Consider the following 12,117-nt stretch of genomic DNA (forward strand, 5'->3'; position numbering starts at 1 on the left):
ATTTACTACATGTTTCAGTATCGTGACTGCATCAGATCAGATACTGGCTTGATTTCCACAGACAAAACAACAAGCGATTGATTGTGTTATCATTACTCAACAAGCTTTTGGGTTCAGCTTTACAGTCAAAAATAAAGTTTCATTTTCTGATATGCTCATAAATTGATAATTAGTGTCTTACAGTATGTGCTACATTCAATGTAATATATCTCATTGAGACTAAATCATCTCTGCCTCAAGATGGAACTGAATGTTTCTCTTGTTAGTTTTCACAGTTATTGTCACTCTTCTAGCAATATGAGCAGTCATATTTTCAGATAAATAGAGAACAGCCTAAATAATATTTAACATTTTGAGGATGTTGGTGTCACTCTGTCCTTCTATTGTGTAATTATGTGAGTCTGGATTTACTGCCGCCATTATATTTTTGGATAGTTTCCCATCGATGCAAGCACAGATCAGTCCAAAGAAACTCTTCAGACTTCAATGTAAATGCAGGACATTGTGTGAGAAGCTCTTTTGCATTACACGCGTTTCTATAAATGCCACACGGTGTGTAATTATACAGAGGAGTGTTTTTGAGACACCTGTTGCCACGGAAACACTCCACCTCTGACTGACACATGTCATTCCTGGATCCACTTGTTCCGCCCACTTTCACTAGTCTCACCGCCGCTCCATCAAGATGGTTAATGATGGAGTGCAATTTGCTGCTTTTAATAAAGGTTAATTATGTTCTCTTGGAATATGATTGATGCTGTTCATTCATGTGTGTCATAAAGAGGCAGGATGGAGCTGTCTCTTACATGCTTACCATGGTACAGTGATGGTAATTCCACGGTGTATATATGTGTTTTGTATTGTTTTTTCAACTTCAGGCACTTACAACAATGTGAACTGTCAGGTGGGGGCGCTAAAAGCGAGTGAAATTTGAGATTATTAAGGTGAATATTAGATGGAGGTTTTAATGAGTGATGTAGAAAATGTACATCACTAATCTAAAACTTTAACCTAACCTATAGTGATCTAAAATCAAATCAGAGGTGAACAAAACAGACATCCTTACCCTAAATCGACACCTAAACCTAACCGATAGTGTCCATAAACACAATTACACTGAACACATTTTCTGAAGCAACCACGTCATTTTGTGTGGCTTCTATGGCACTCTTATCTCATGTGTCATCTAGCGTGCGTGAACTGCGGTCTTCCGCGTCTGTACAATACAACACAGGCGATGCAAGCTAATCACACAGGAATTAGTATGTAACTGTAGGTGGGTCTGTAATATAAGTGTTAAAATTTAGCGTTTTTCAAATGATGCGTTTAAGTCAAGATTTTAGGTTATCGTAGCATAGCATTGTGTGAGAAACAGCATGAAAAATAAGTTTAACCCTAGTCTCCCACACCATAGAAGCCTTTCCTAGTCATTGTTCCACCTGGGTCTTCAAGATGCCCATGTTCCAAAATTGTGTTAGATGATGAGTGTAAATGTGGCAGGGCGGAGGGCAGGGCCGGGTCGTGATCATACACACCCGGTCCCTTATCAGGCAAATTAAGCCTCCGAGAGGGATGAAGGCCGATGGCAGACGGTGGTGCGATGAGAGAGAGATAGTTTGCGGACATGTCCGTCGTGTGTGTTTGTCTTTTAAGTTTATCTTTTGTCTTTTAAACTATTATTTATATTGTCAAGCCGGTTCTTGCCTCCTCCTTCCCATTGAACCCCTTTACACTGGTGCCGAAGCCCGGGAAGGAGGAGGGATGCCTGTCACGGAGTCCTCGAACACTGCCGTCAACCCAGGGGAGCACCGCTGCCATCGGTCGCCGTCCGCGAGGCAAGTAGGGACTGGACTCCCCGACCACCTGGAGCGATGGAGCCGCTGCCAGGGGCGGAGGAGAGCCCTGCCATCCCCCAGAAACGCGGAGGGGTCAGAGGAGGGGTGTTCTGACCGCCGGGGGTCATGAGTCTGACTCCGGTCCGCCCGGGGAGAAGTGGCTGTCGTCCGCCTGAGAGGGTGGAGGAGTGATCGAGGACCATGCGACGGTGTATCATGGACTAGGTTTTTTTTTTCTCATCTCTCTCTCCTCTCTCTGCCGCTCTGCGTTGGCCTTTTCCCTCTCGTTTAAATTGTAGTGTTTTTTTGGGGGGTACTGCATTGTTACAGGAAGTACACCCCCCCCTCCCCCTCCATTTTAATTATTTCTGTTTCCATCCCCTTGTCCCCTCCCTCGTCCAGGTAGATGGGGATGAACTGCCGGCAGACTAGGCTTAAAGCACGCCCTCCCCCAGGGAAGGGGGGGGGGATGTACGTCAGATTTGAATTAGGTTTAAATTTAAGGTTAGAGTTGAACTTGGAATAAGGATTAATCCATTTAGGAATTAGTGCATCCAAATGGGAATCCCTTGAAATTTTGATTAAAAAAATTAGAATGAGGACTAAGTTTCAATAGGTCCAAGTAACGATATACTCTATTTAAGTTATAAGATAATTGTGAGGTTAATATCCAAGATCAAGAGCCCATATACAAATGAGGGGTTAGAGGTTAGGGTTGGGGTTAGAGGTTCATAGGTACTTCAAATGAAACATGATAGTCCCATGACAAGTAGTGAACCCCCTCCATTCAGTTTCCCTTTGTGTCTGTATTCTGTAATGTCCCTTTTCACTCATTATTTCATCCTGTGTTTGTCTGCAGGTCATCTGCGTTTGTGTAATGGGACCATCACAGCATGTCACGGCAGAATATAGCTGCAATAGATGTGCAGCAGCAGGACAAAGAAACACTTTCTAGATGACAAGGCTGTCTGTGGCATTTCCGCAGCGCTCTGTTGCCTCAGGTATGCCATCGCCCCGAGATGAAAATGGAATTCGCCTCAGACTGCGGCGGACAGATGACTCCTGGGCCAGGAAGACTATCAATTTCACAGCGCCACAAAACAGCTCTCCGGGCGCCGGCAGCCACACCGCCTGAATGACAGATGCTTAACGAGCTGCAGATTTTCTGTGGAGAATTTATAAATGTAGAAAAGCAACACTTCCGAGGGCTTGTGTGAGGAATGAAATGGGTTGTTCGTGGATTTTGGACTTGCTCCTCTCCACTGTAAAAGAAACATTATTTAAAACAGCTGGTTTTGCTTCTGGAGGAAGATTTCACAGTGGGTGACCCAACACAGTACTGAAATTATCATACAAAAGTAACAAAAATGTCCTAGTTGTTTGAAGCTCATGAAATCACAATCTATCACATGTCATTAGTGAATCACATCAGAGAGGTTTTATTTGTGGTGTTTGTAAAGTCTAGCATCACTATTACTATTGCACAATAATCCCCTGACCCCAACTATTACACTTCCGTGTGTATCTGGTCCCATTTGTGCTCCAGACATGAATTATACCTTAAATCATGTATCTTGTTGAGGTGAGGTTTGCTGCTGCTTTACTAAGAGATCACACGTACCATTTTCACCTGAAAAACCCCATAGACTTACATTGAAGGAGGGACTCTCCACCCAGAATACCCTAGAAACCACGATGTAATGCACTAAAAACCACATAGAAAACCCAAGCATCTGGATAGAAACACACTGGCAACCCCATAGCAACACACTATCAACCACGTAGGAACATGCTAAAAAATACTAAGAACATCTTAGCAACCATACAGGAAGAAAAAACAAAACATGGCAACATTCTGGAAACCCTTCAGAACACCCTAGAAACCACAAATCAATGTGCTTATAAACCTCTTAGACACATTTGCAACCTCATAACAATGACCTTGCAACCACCCACAATACCCTAGCAACCACATTAGCAACAATCTGTCAACAAGCTTTATAGGCATAAAACACACTGACAACCTCAAAACAACATTCAAGAAACGACCCAGAACATCCTAGCGATCACATGACATGGTAGGTCCATACTGTAATCCCAGAAAACACTCAGACTATATATATACGTCTGTGTGTGTGTGAGTGAGAGAGAGAGATGGAGCTTGTGTGATCACCTGTTGCCACACCCAAGCAGAGATGCTGTCAGCTTTCTGAAGATCAGCTTTCTCAGTGGAAAAATAGTGTCCAAGCGGGGGTATTTCATGGTAGCCGGTGCACAAAAGTCTTTCACTAAAGAAACTGCAGTATCCTATTAAACAGTATGCCTACTCCAATGTAGAAACTCCAGTATGAGGTAAGCACATTGAGTTTGTGTAATGAATCAGTCTGTTGTGTCTCTCAGCTGTGATGAGCTGCTGAAGTTTTTCATTTAAAGCCGTATAAAGATATTTCCTAGCTTTAACATTGTAGTAGTGATACAAGCGATCATGTAGAGCTGTTTTAATTACACACTGACAGGTTCTCTTCACGTCACCTAACTTGCTCATATTACACACAAAAATTATCTTTTGCCACCACCTGCTGGTTAACATATGTAATGTCAAATTATTATAATTTTTTTAAAAGAGACACAAACAGTAGCTCTTAACACATATGCACTGTGCTTACACATTAGTTTAGGAACGACCACAAGCGGAGTGATACACACACAGTGAAGCGTCCGAGTGCTGATGGCGTCAGACCATCAGTGCTCACGGAACGTCTCTCGTCCAATCAGATTTGGGGACCGGAAATAACTGTTGTATGTGTATATATATATATATATATATATATATATCACTTTTCAAACCACTTAGCTGTACATATCAACAAATTAAAAACCACCCACAACAATCTAGCCACTGCACAGCAGTACACAAAAACATTCAGAACACCCCAGCAACCACATAGTAACACATTAACAATCACTCAGAACACATAAGAAACTGCATGTCAGCACTCTGTCAACCACGGAGAAGTTGAACACCTTAGCAACTGCATGGCAACATTCTGGCAACCATCTACATACTAGCAACTGTATAGTAACACACTAACAACCACTCAGAAAACTTTAAAAACTTCATGACAACACACTTACAAACACTTATATCTTAGCAACTAAATAGTAACACACTAACAACCACCCAGAACACCTTAGTAACTGCATGACAACCACCGATATCTTAGCAATTGCAAAGTAACACACTAACAACCACCCAGAACACCTTAGCAACTGCATAGCAACACTCTAGTCAAGTCATTTTTATTTGTATAGCGCTTTTCCCAAAACACATAATTTAAAACCAGCTTTACAAAAAATCCTGCATTAACAGAAAATGAAACTGTAATATCTATAAAGTCTTAGAGTCATCATTGTGTACACACTAACAACCACTCAGAACACCATGACAACCACATAGGAACATGCAAAAAAACGAACAAAAACAAAATCCTTATCAACTGCATTTCAACATACAAAAAAACACAACCAACACTCTAGCAACCACATAGCAATACACTAAAAACCATTCAGATCACACTTGGCAACCACCCACAGCACACTAGCAGTGAGTTTTGCATAGGCAGACATCATTCACATGTATCTCAGTAAGTTCAAATCAAGTTGCAAGTTATTATTCTATTCAAGCATGCAGAAAAGCCCAGACAGATTCCTAGCGGAGCTCAAAATCAACTACAATTATAATGAACTGTAATACACACACACAACACACACACGCTCACACACAACACACACACACGCTCTCACACACACACACACACACAACACACACACACGCTCACACATGCTCACACACAACACACACACGCTCACACACAACACACACACGCTCACACACACACACACACACACACACACAACACACACACGCTCACACATGCTCACACACAACACACACACACACATGCTCACACACAACACACACACACACATGCGCACACACACGCTCACACACGCTCACACACATGCACACACACACACACACACGCACACACACACACACACACACGCACACACAACACACACACACACACACACTCACACACATGCACACACACAAGCACACACACATGCACACACACTCACGCACACATGCACGCTCACACACACAAAAACGCACACTCACTCATTCACACGCACACTCACACACACACAGACACAGACACACATTCACACTCACATACAAACTCACTCACACAGCCCACATATACACACACACACACCCCCGCACTCTCTCTCTCTCTCTCTCTCTCATACACACACATGTTGGTCTACCTATCATTATGAGGACTTTCCATAGACATAATGATTTTCATACTGTACAAACTATAGATTCTATCCACTAAACCTAACACATCCCCTTCAACCAACACACCCCCTAAAACCTAACACAACCTCTAAACCCAACACAACCCTAAACCTAACACAACCCCTAAACCCAACACAACCTCTAAACCTAACACAACCCCTAAACCCAACACAACCTCTAAACCCAACACAACCCTAAACCTAACACAACCCCTAAACCCAACACAACCCTAAACCTAACACAACCCCTAAACCCAACACAACCCCTAAACCTAACACATCCCCTAAACCCAACACAACCCCTAAACCCAACACAACCCCTAAACCAAACCCCTAAACCTAACACATCCCCTTAACCCAAACCAAATCCCTAAACCTAACACATCCCCTTAACCCAACACACCCCTAAACCTAACACAACCCTAAACCCAACACAACCCCTAAACCAAACACCCCCCTAAACCCAATTAACCCCTAAACCCAACACAACCCCTAAACCCAACACAACCCCTAACCCTAACACAACCCCTAAACCCAACTAACCCCTAAACCCAACACAACCCCTAAACCCAACACAACCCCTAAACCCAACTAACCCCTAAACCCAACACAACCCCTAAACCCAACACAACCCCTAAACCCAACACATCCCCTAAACCTAACACATCCCCTAACCCTAAGACAACCCCTAAACCTAACACATCCCCTAAACCCAACACAACCCCTAAACCCAACACAACCCCTAAACCCAACACATCCCCTAAACCTAACACATCCCCTAACCCTAAGACAACCCCTAAACCTAACACATCCCCTAAACCCAACACATCCCCTAAACCCAACACAACCCCTAAACCCAACACAACCCCTAAACCCAACACACCACCTAAACCTAACCCAACACAACCCCTAAACCCAACCCCTAAACCAAACCCAACCCCTAAACCAAACACAACCCCTAAACCAAACACAACCCCTAAACCAAACCCAACCCCTAAACCTAACACAACCCCTAAACCCAACACACCCCCTTCACCCAACACAACCCCTAAACCTAACACAACCCCTAAACCCAACACAACCCCTAAACCAAACATCCACCCTAAACCAAACACAACCCCTAAACCTAACACAACCCCTAAACCAAACACACCCCCTAAACCTAACACAACCTCTAAACCCAACACAACCCCTAAACCCGACACAACCCCTAAACCAAACACAACCCCTAAACCCGACACAACCCCTAAACCAAACTAAACACAACCCCTAAACCCAACACAACCCCTAAACCAAACACCCCCCTAAACCCAACACAACCTCTAAACCCAACACAACCCCTAAACCCAACACAACCACTAAACCAAACCCAACCCAACCCCTAAACCAAACCCAACCCCTAAACCCAACACAACCCCTAAACCTAACACAACCCCTAAACCTAACCCAACCTCTAAACCAAACACAACCCCTAAACCCAACATAACCACTAAACCCAACACAACCTCTAAACCCAACACAACCTCTAAACCTAACACAACCCCTAAACCCAACACAACCTCTAAACCTGACACAACCTAAACTAACACAACCCCTAAATCTAACACAACCTCTAAACCCGACACAACCCCTAAACCCAACACAACCTCTAAACCCAACACAACCTCTAAACCCAACACAACCCCGAAACCCAACACAACCCCTAAACCCAACACAAACTCTAAACCCAACACAACTCCTAAACCCAACACATCCCCTAAACCAAACACATCCCCTAAACCAAATACATCCTCTAAACCCAACACATCCCCTAAACCAAACACATCCCCTAAACCCAACACAACCCCTAAACCCAACACAACCTCTAAACCTAACACAACCTCTAAACCCAACACAACCCCTAAACCAAACACATCCTCTAAACCCAACAGAGCCCCTAAACCCAAAACAACCCCTAAACCCAACACATCCCCTAAACCCAACACATCCCCTAAACACAACACAACCCCTAAACCCAACACAATCTCTAAACCCAACACAACCTCTAAACCAAACACAACCCCTAAACCCAACACAACCCCTAAACCCAACACAACCCTTAAACCCAACACAACCTCTAAACCCAACACAATCTCTAAACCCAACACAACCCCTAAACCCAACACAACCCCTAAACCCAACACAACCTCTAAACCTAACACAACCTCTAAACCAAACACAACCCCTAAACTCAACACAACCCCTAAACCAAACCCAACCCCTAAACCAAACCCAACCCCTAAACCTAACACAACCCCTAAACCAAACACAACCCCTAAACCCAACACAACCCCTAAACCAAACATCCCCCCTAAACCAAACACAACCCCTAAACCTAACACAACCCCTAAACCAAACACAACCCCTAAACCTAACACAACCTCTAAACCCGACACAACCCTTAAACCCGACACAACCCCTAAACCAAACACAACCCCTAAACCCGACACAACCCCTAAACCCTAACACAACCCCTAAACCAAACACCCCCCTAAATCCAACACAACCTCTAAACCCAACACAACCGCTAAACCAAACCCAACTCAACCCCTAAACCAAACCCAACCCCTAAACCCAACACAACCCCTAAACCTAACCCAATCTCTAAACCAAACACAACCCCTAAACCCAACATAACCACTAAACCCAACACAACCTCTAAACCCAACACAAACTCTAAACCCAACACAACCCCTAAACCCAACACAACCTCTAAACCGACACAACCTCTAAACTAACACAACCCCTAAACCTAACACAACCCCTAAACCCAACACAACCTCTAAACTAACACAACCCCTAAACCTAACACAACCCCTAAACCCAACACAACCTCTAAACCCAACACAACCCCGAAACCCAACACAACCCCTAAACCCAACACAACTCCTAAACCCAACACATCCCCTAAACCAAACACATCCCCTAAACCCAACACAACCTCTAAACCCAACACATCCCCTAAACCAAACACAACCCCTAAACCTAACACAACCTCTAAACCCGACACAACCTCTAAACTAACACAACCCCTAAACCCAACACAACCTCTAAACCCAACACAACCCCGAAACCCAACACAACCCCTAAACCCTACACAACTCCTAAACCCAACACATCCCCTAAACCAAACACATCCCCTAAACCCAACACAACCTCTAAACCCAACACCCCCTAAACACAACACAACCCCTAAACCCAACACAACCTCTAAACCAAACACAACCCCTAAACCTGACACAACCTCTAAACCTAACACAACCCCTAAACCCAACACAACCCCTAAACCTAACACCCCCCTAAACCCAACACAACCTCTAAACCCAACACAACCTCTAAACCCAACACAATCCCTAAACCCAACACAACCTCTAAACCCAACACAACCCCTAAACCCAACACAACCCCTAAACCCAACACAACCTCTAAACCCAACACATCCCCTAAACCAAACACAACCTCTAAACCCAACACAACCTCTAAACCAAACACAACCCCTAAACCCGACACAACCTCTAAACCCGACACAACCTCTAAACCTAACACAACCTCTAAACCCAACACAACCTCTAAACCCAACACCCCCTAAACCCAACACAACCCCTAAACCCAACACAACCCCTAATCCTAACCCTCACAGAAAACTTTCTGCATTTTTACATTTTCAACAAAACATCGTTTCATATGATTTGTAAGCTATTTAAATAATTGTGACACTAGAAATGTCCTCATAAACCACATTTATAGTATACTACCCTTGTAAATACCAGTTTGTACACACTAACACGCACACACACACTCGCACACACACTTACACATTCAAACACACACAGTCTCACACACACACACACTTACAAGCACACACAGTCAGACAAACACACAGTCAGACATACATACACAGTCAGACACACACACACACTCATACGCGCACACACACACACTCACGTGCACGCACACACACTCACTCATTCACACGCACACTCACACAGACATACAAAAGACAAAGACAAAGATCCCCCATTTAGCCGTAAAAGACTGTAGGGGCAAGTGCGGTTAGCGAGCCTATGAAGGCCAGAACGGTACACGAGGGGGTGGGTGGCCAGCACTATGCCCAACCGCCTTTGTCTCCCCAGTGGCGATGTTTACACACTGCACCAGGTACTCATTTTAGGCTGAGTCCACCTAGGGGAGGCCCGGGACCGATTCAGATAATCGTCACTGTTGTTGGCCATGAGCGGGAATCAAACTCGGGTCGCCAGGTTCAGTCACTCACATGCGCACACACACACACACACACTCACTCACTCATTTGCACGACGCACGCACGCACGCACGCACACTCACACACACAGACACACGTAGACACGTGTGACGCTCCTGTTCTATCCCCTCCGTACGGGACTCGAACCAAGTTCTCCGGCGTGGGAGGCGGGTGCTCTAACAAGGAGGCTAATGGCTACAGCCTCTAGCGTCAGTCGCTAGTGCACCCCTTGAGGTCAGGAGAGTGAGGTTTACACACTGCACAGCTATCTATCAGCTGGCTCCCGTTACACACACACACACACACACACACACACACACACACACACACACACACACACACACACAGACACACAGTCAGACACACACTCACATACAAACCCACACACACACACTTACTGTACATATACAGTGGATATAAAAAGACTACACACCCCTGTGAAAATTCCAGGTTCTTGTGATGTAATTTTTCCACCTTTAATGTGACCTATAACGTGAACAATTCAATTGAAAAACAAACTGAAATCATTGAGGGAGAAAAATTAAAAAACTCACAATAACCTGGTTGCATAAGTGTGCATACCCTTAAACTAATACTTTGTTGAAGCACCTTTTGATTTTATTACAGCACTCAGTCATTTTGTGTAGGAGTTTATTAGCATGGCACATCTTGAAGTGGCAATATTTGCCCACTCTTCTTTGCAAAAGCGCTCCAAATCTGTCAGATTGCGAGACCACCTCCTGTGCACAGCCCTCTTCAGATCACCCAGCAGATGTTCAGTTGGATTCAGGTCTGGGCTCTGGCTGGGCCATTCCAAAACGTTAATCATCTTCTGGTGAAGCCATACTTATGTGGATTTGGATGTGTGCTTTGGGTCGTTGTCATGCTGAAAGGTGAACTTCCTCTTCATCTTTCTAACGGACGCTGAAGGTTTTGTGCCAAAATTGCCTGGCATTTGGAACTGTTCATAACTTCCTCCACCCTGACTATGGCCCCGGTTCCAGCTGAAGAAAAACAGCCTCAAAGCATGATGCTGCCACCAACATGCTTCACTGTGGGTATGGTGTTCTTTGGGTGATGTGCAGTGTTGTTTTTGCGCCAAACATACCTTTTGGAATTATGGCCAAAAAGTTCAACCTTGGTTTCATCAGACCATAACACATTTTCCCACGTGCTTTTGGGAGACTTGATGTTTGTTTTTGCAAACTTCAGCGGGCTTGGATGTTTTTCTTTGTAAGAAAAGGCTTCCGTCTTGCCACCCTACCCCATAGCCCATTCATATGAAGAATACGGGAGACTGTTGTCACATGTAGCACACAGCCAGTACTTGCCAGAAATTCCTGCAGTTCCTTTAATGTTGCTGTAGGCCTCTTGGAAGCCTCCCTGGCCAGTTTTCTTCTCATCTTTTCATCAGTTTTAGAGGGACGTCCAGTTCTTGTTAATGTCTCTGTTGTGCCATATTTTCTCCACTTGATGATGACTGTCTTCACTGTGTTCCATGGTATATCTAATGCTTTGGAAATTCTTTTGTACCCTTCTCCTGACTGATATCTTTCAACAATGATATCCCTCTGATGCTTTGGAAGCTCTCTGTGGACCATGGCATTTGCTCTGAGA

The sequence above is a fragment of the Xyrauchen texanus genome, chromosome 1, assembly GCF_025860055.1.
Source record: "Xyrauchen texanus isolate HMW12.3.18 chromosome 1, RBS_HiC_50CHRs, whole genome shotgun sequence".
Taxonomy (NCBI): Eukaryota; Metazoa; Chordata; class Actinopteri; order Cypriniformes; family Catostomidae; genus Xyrauchen; species Xyrauchen texanus.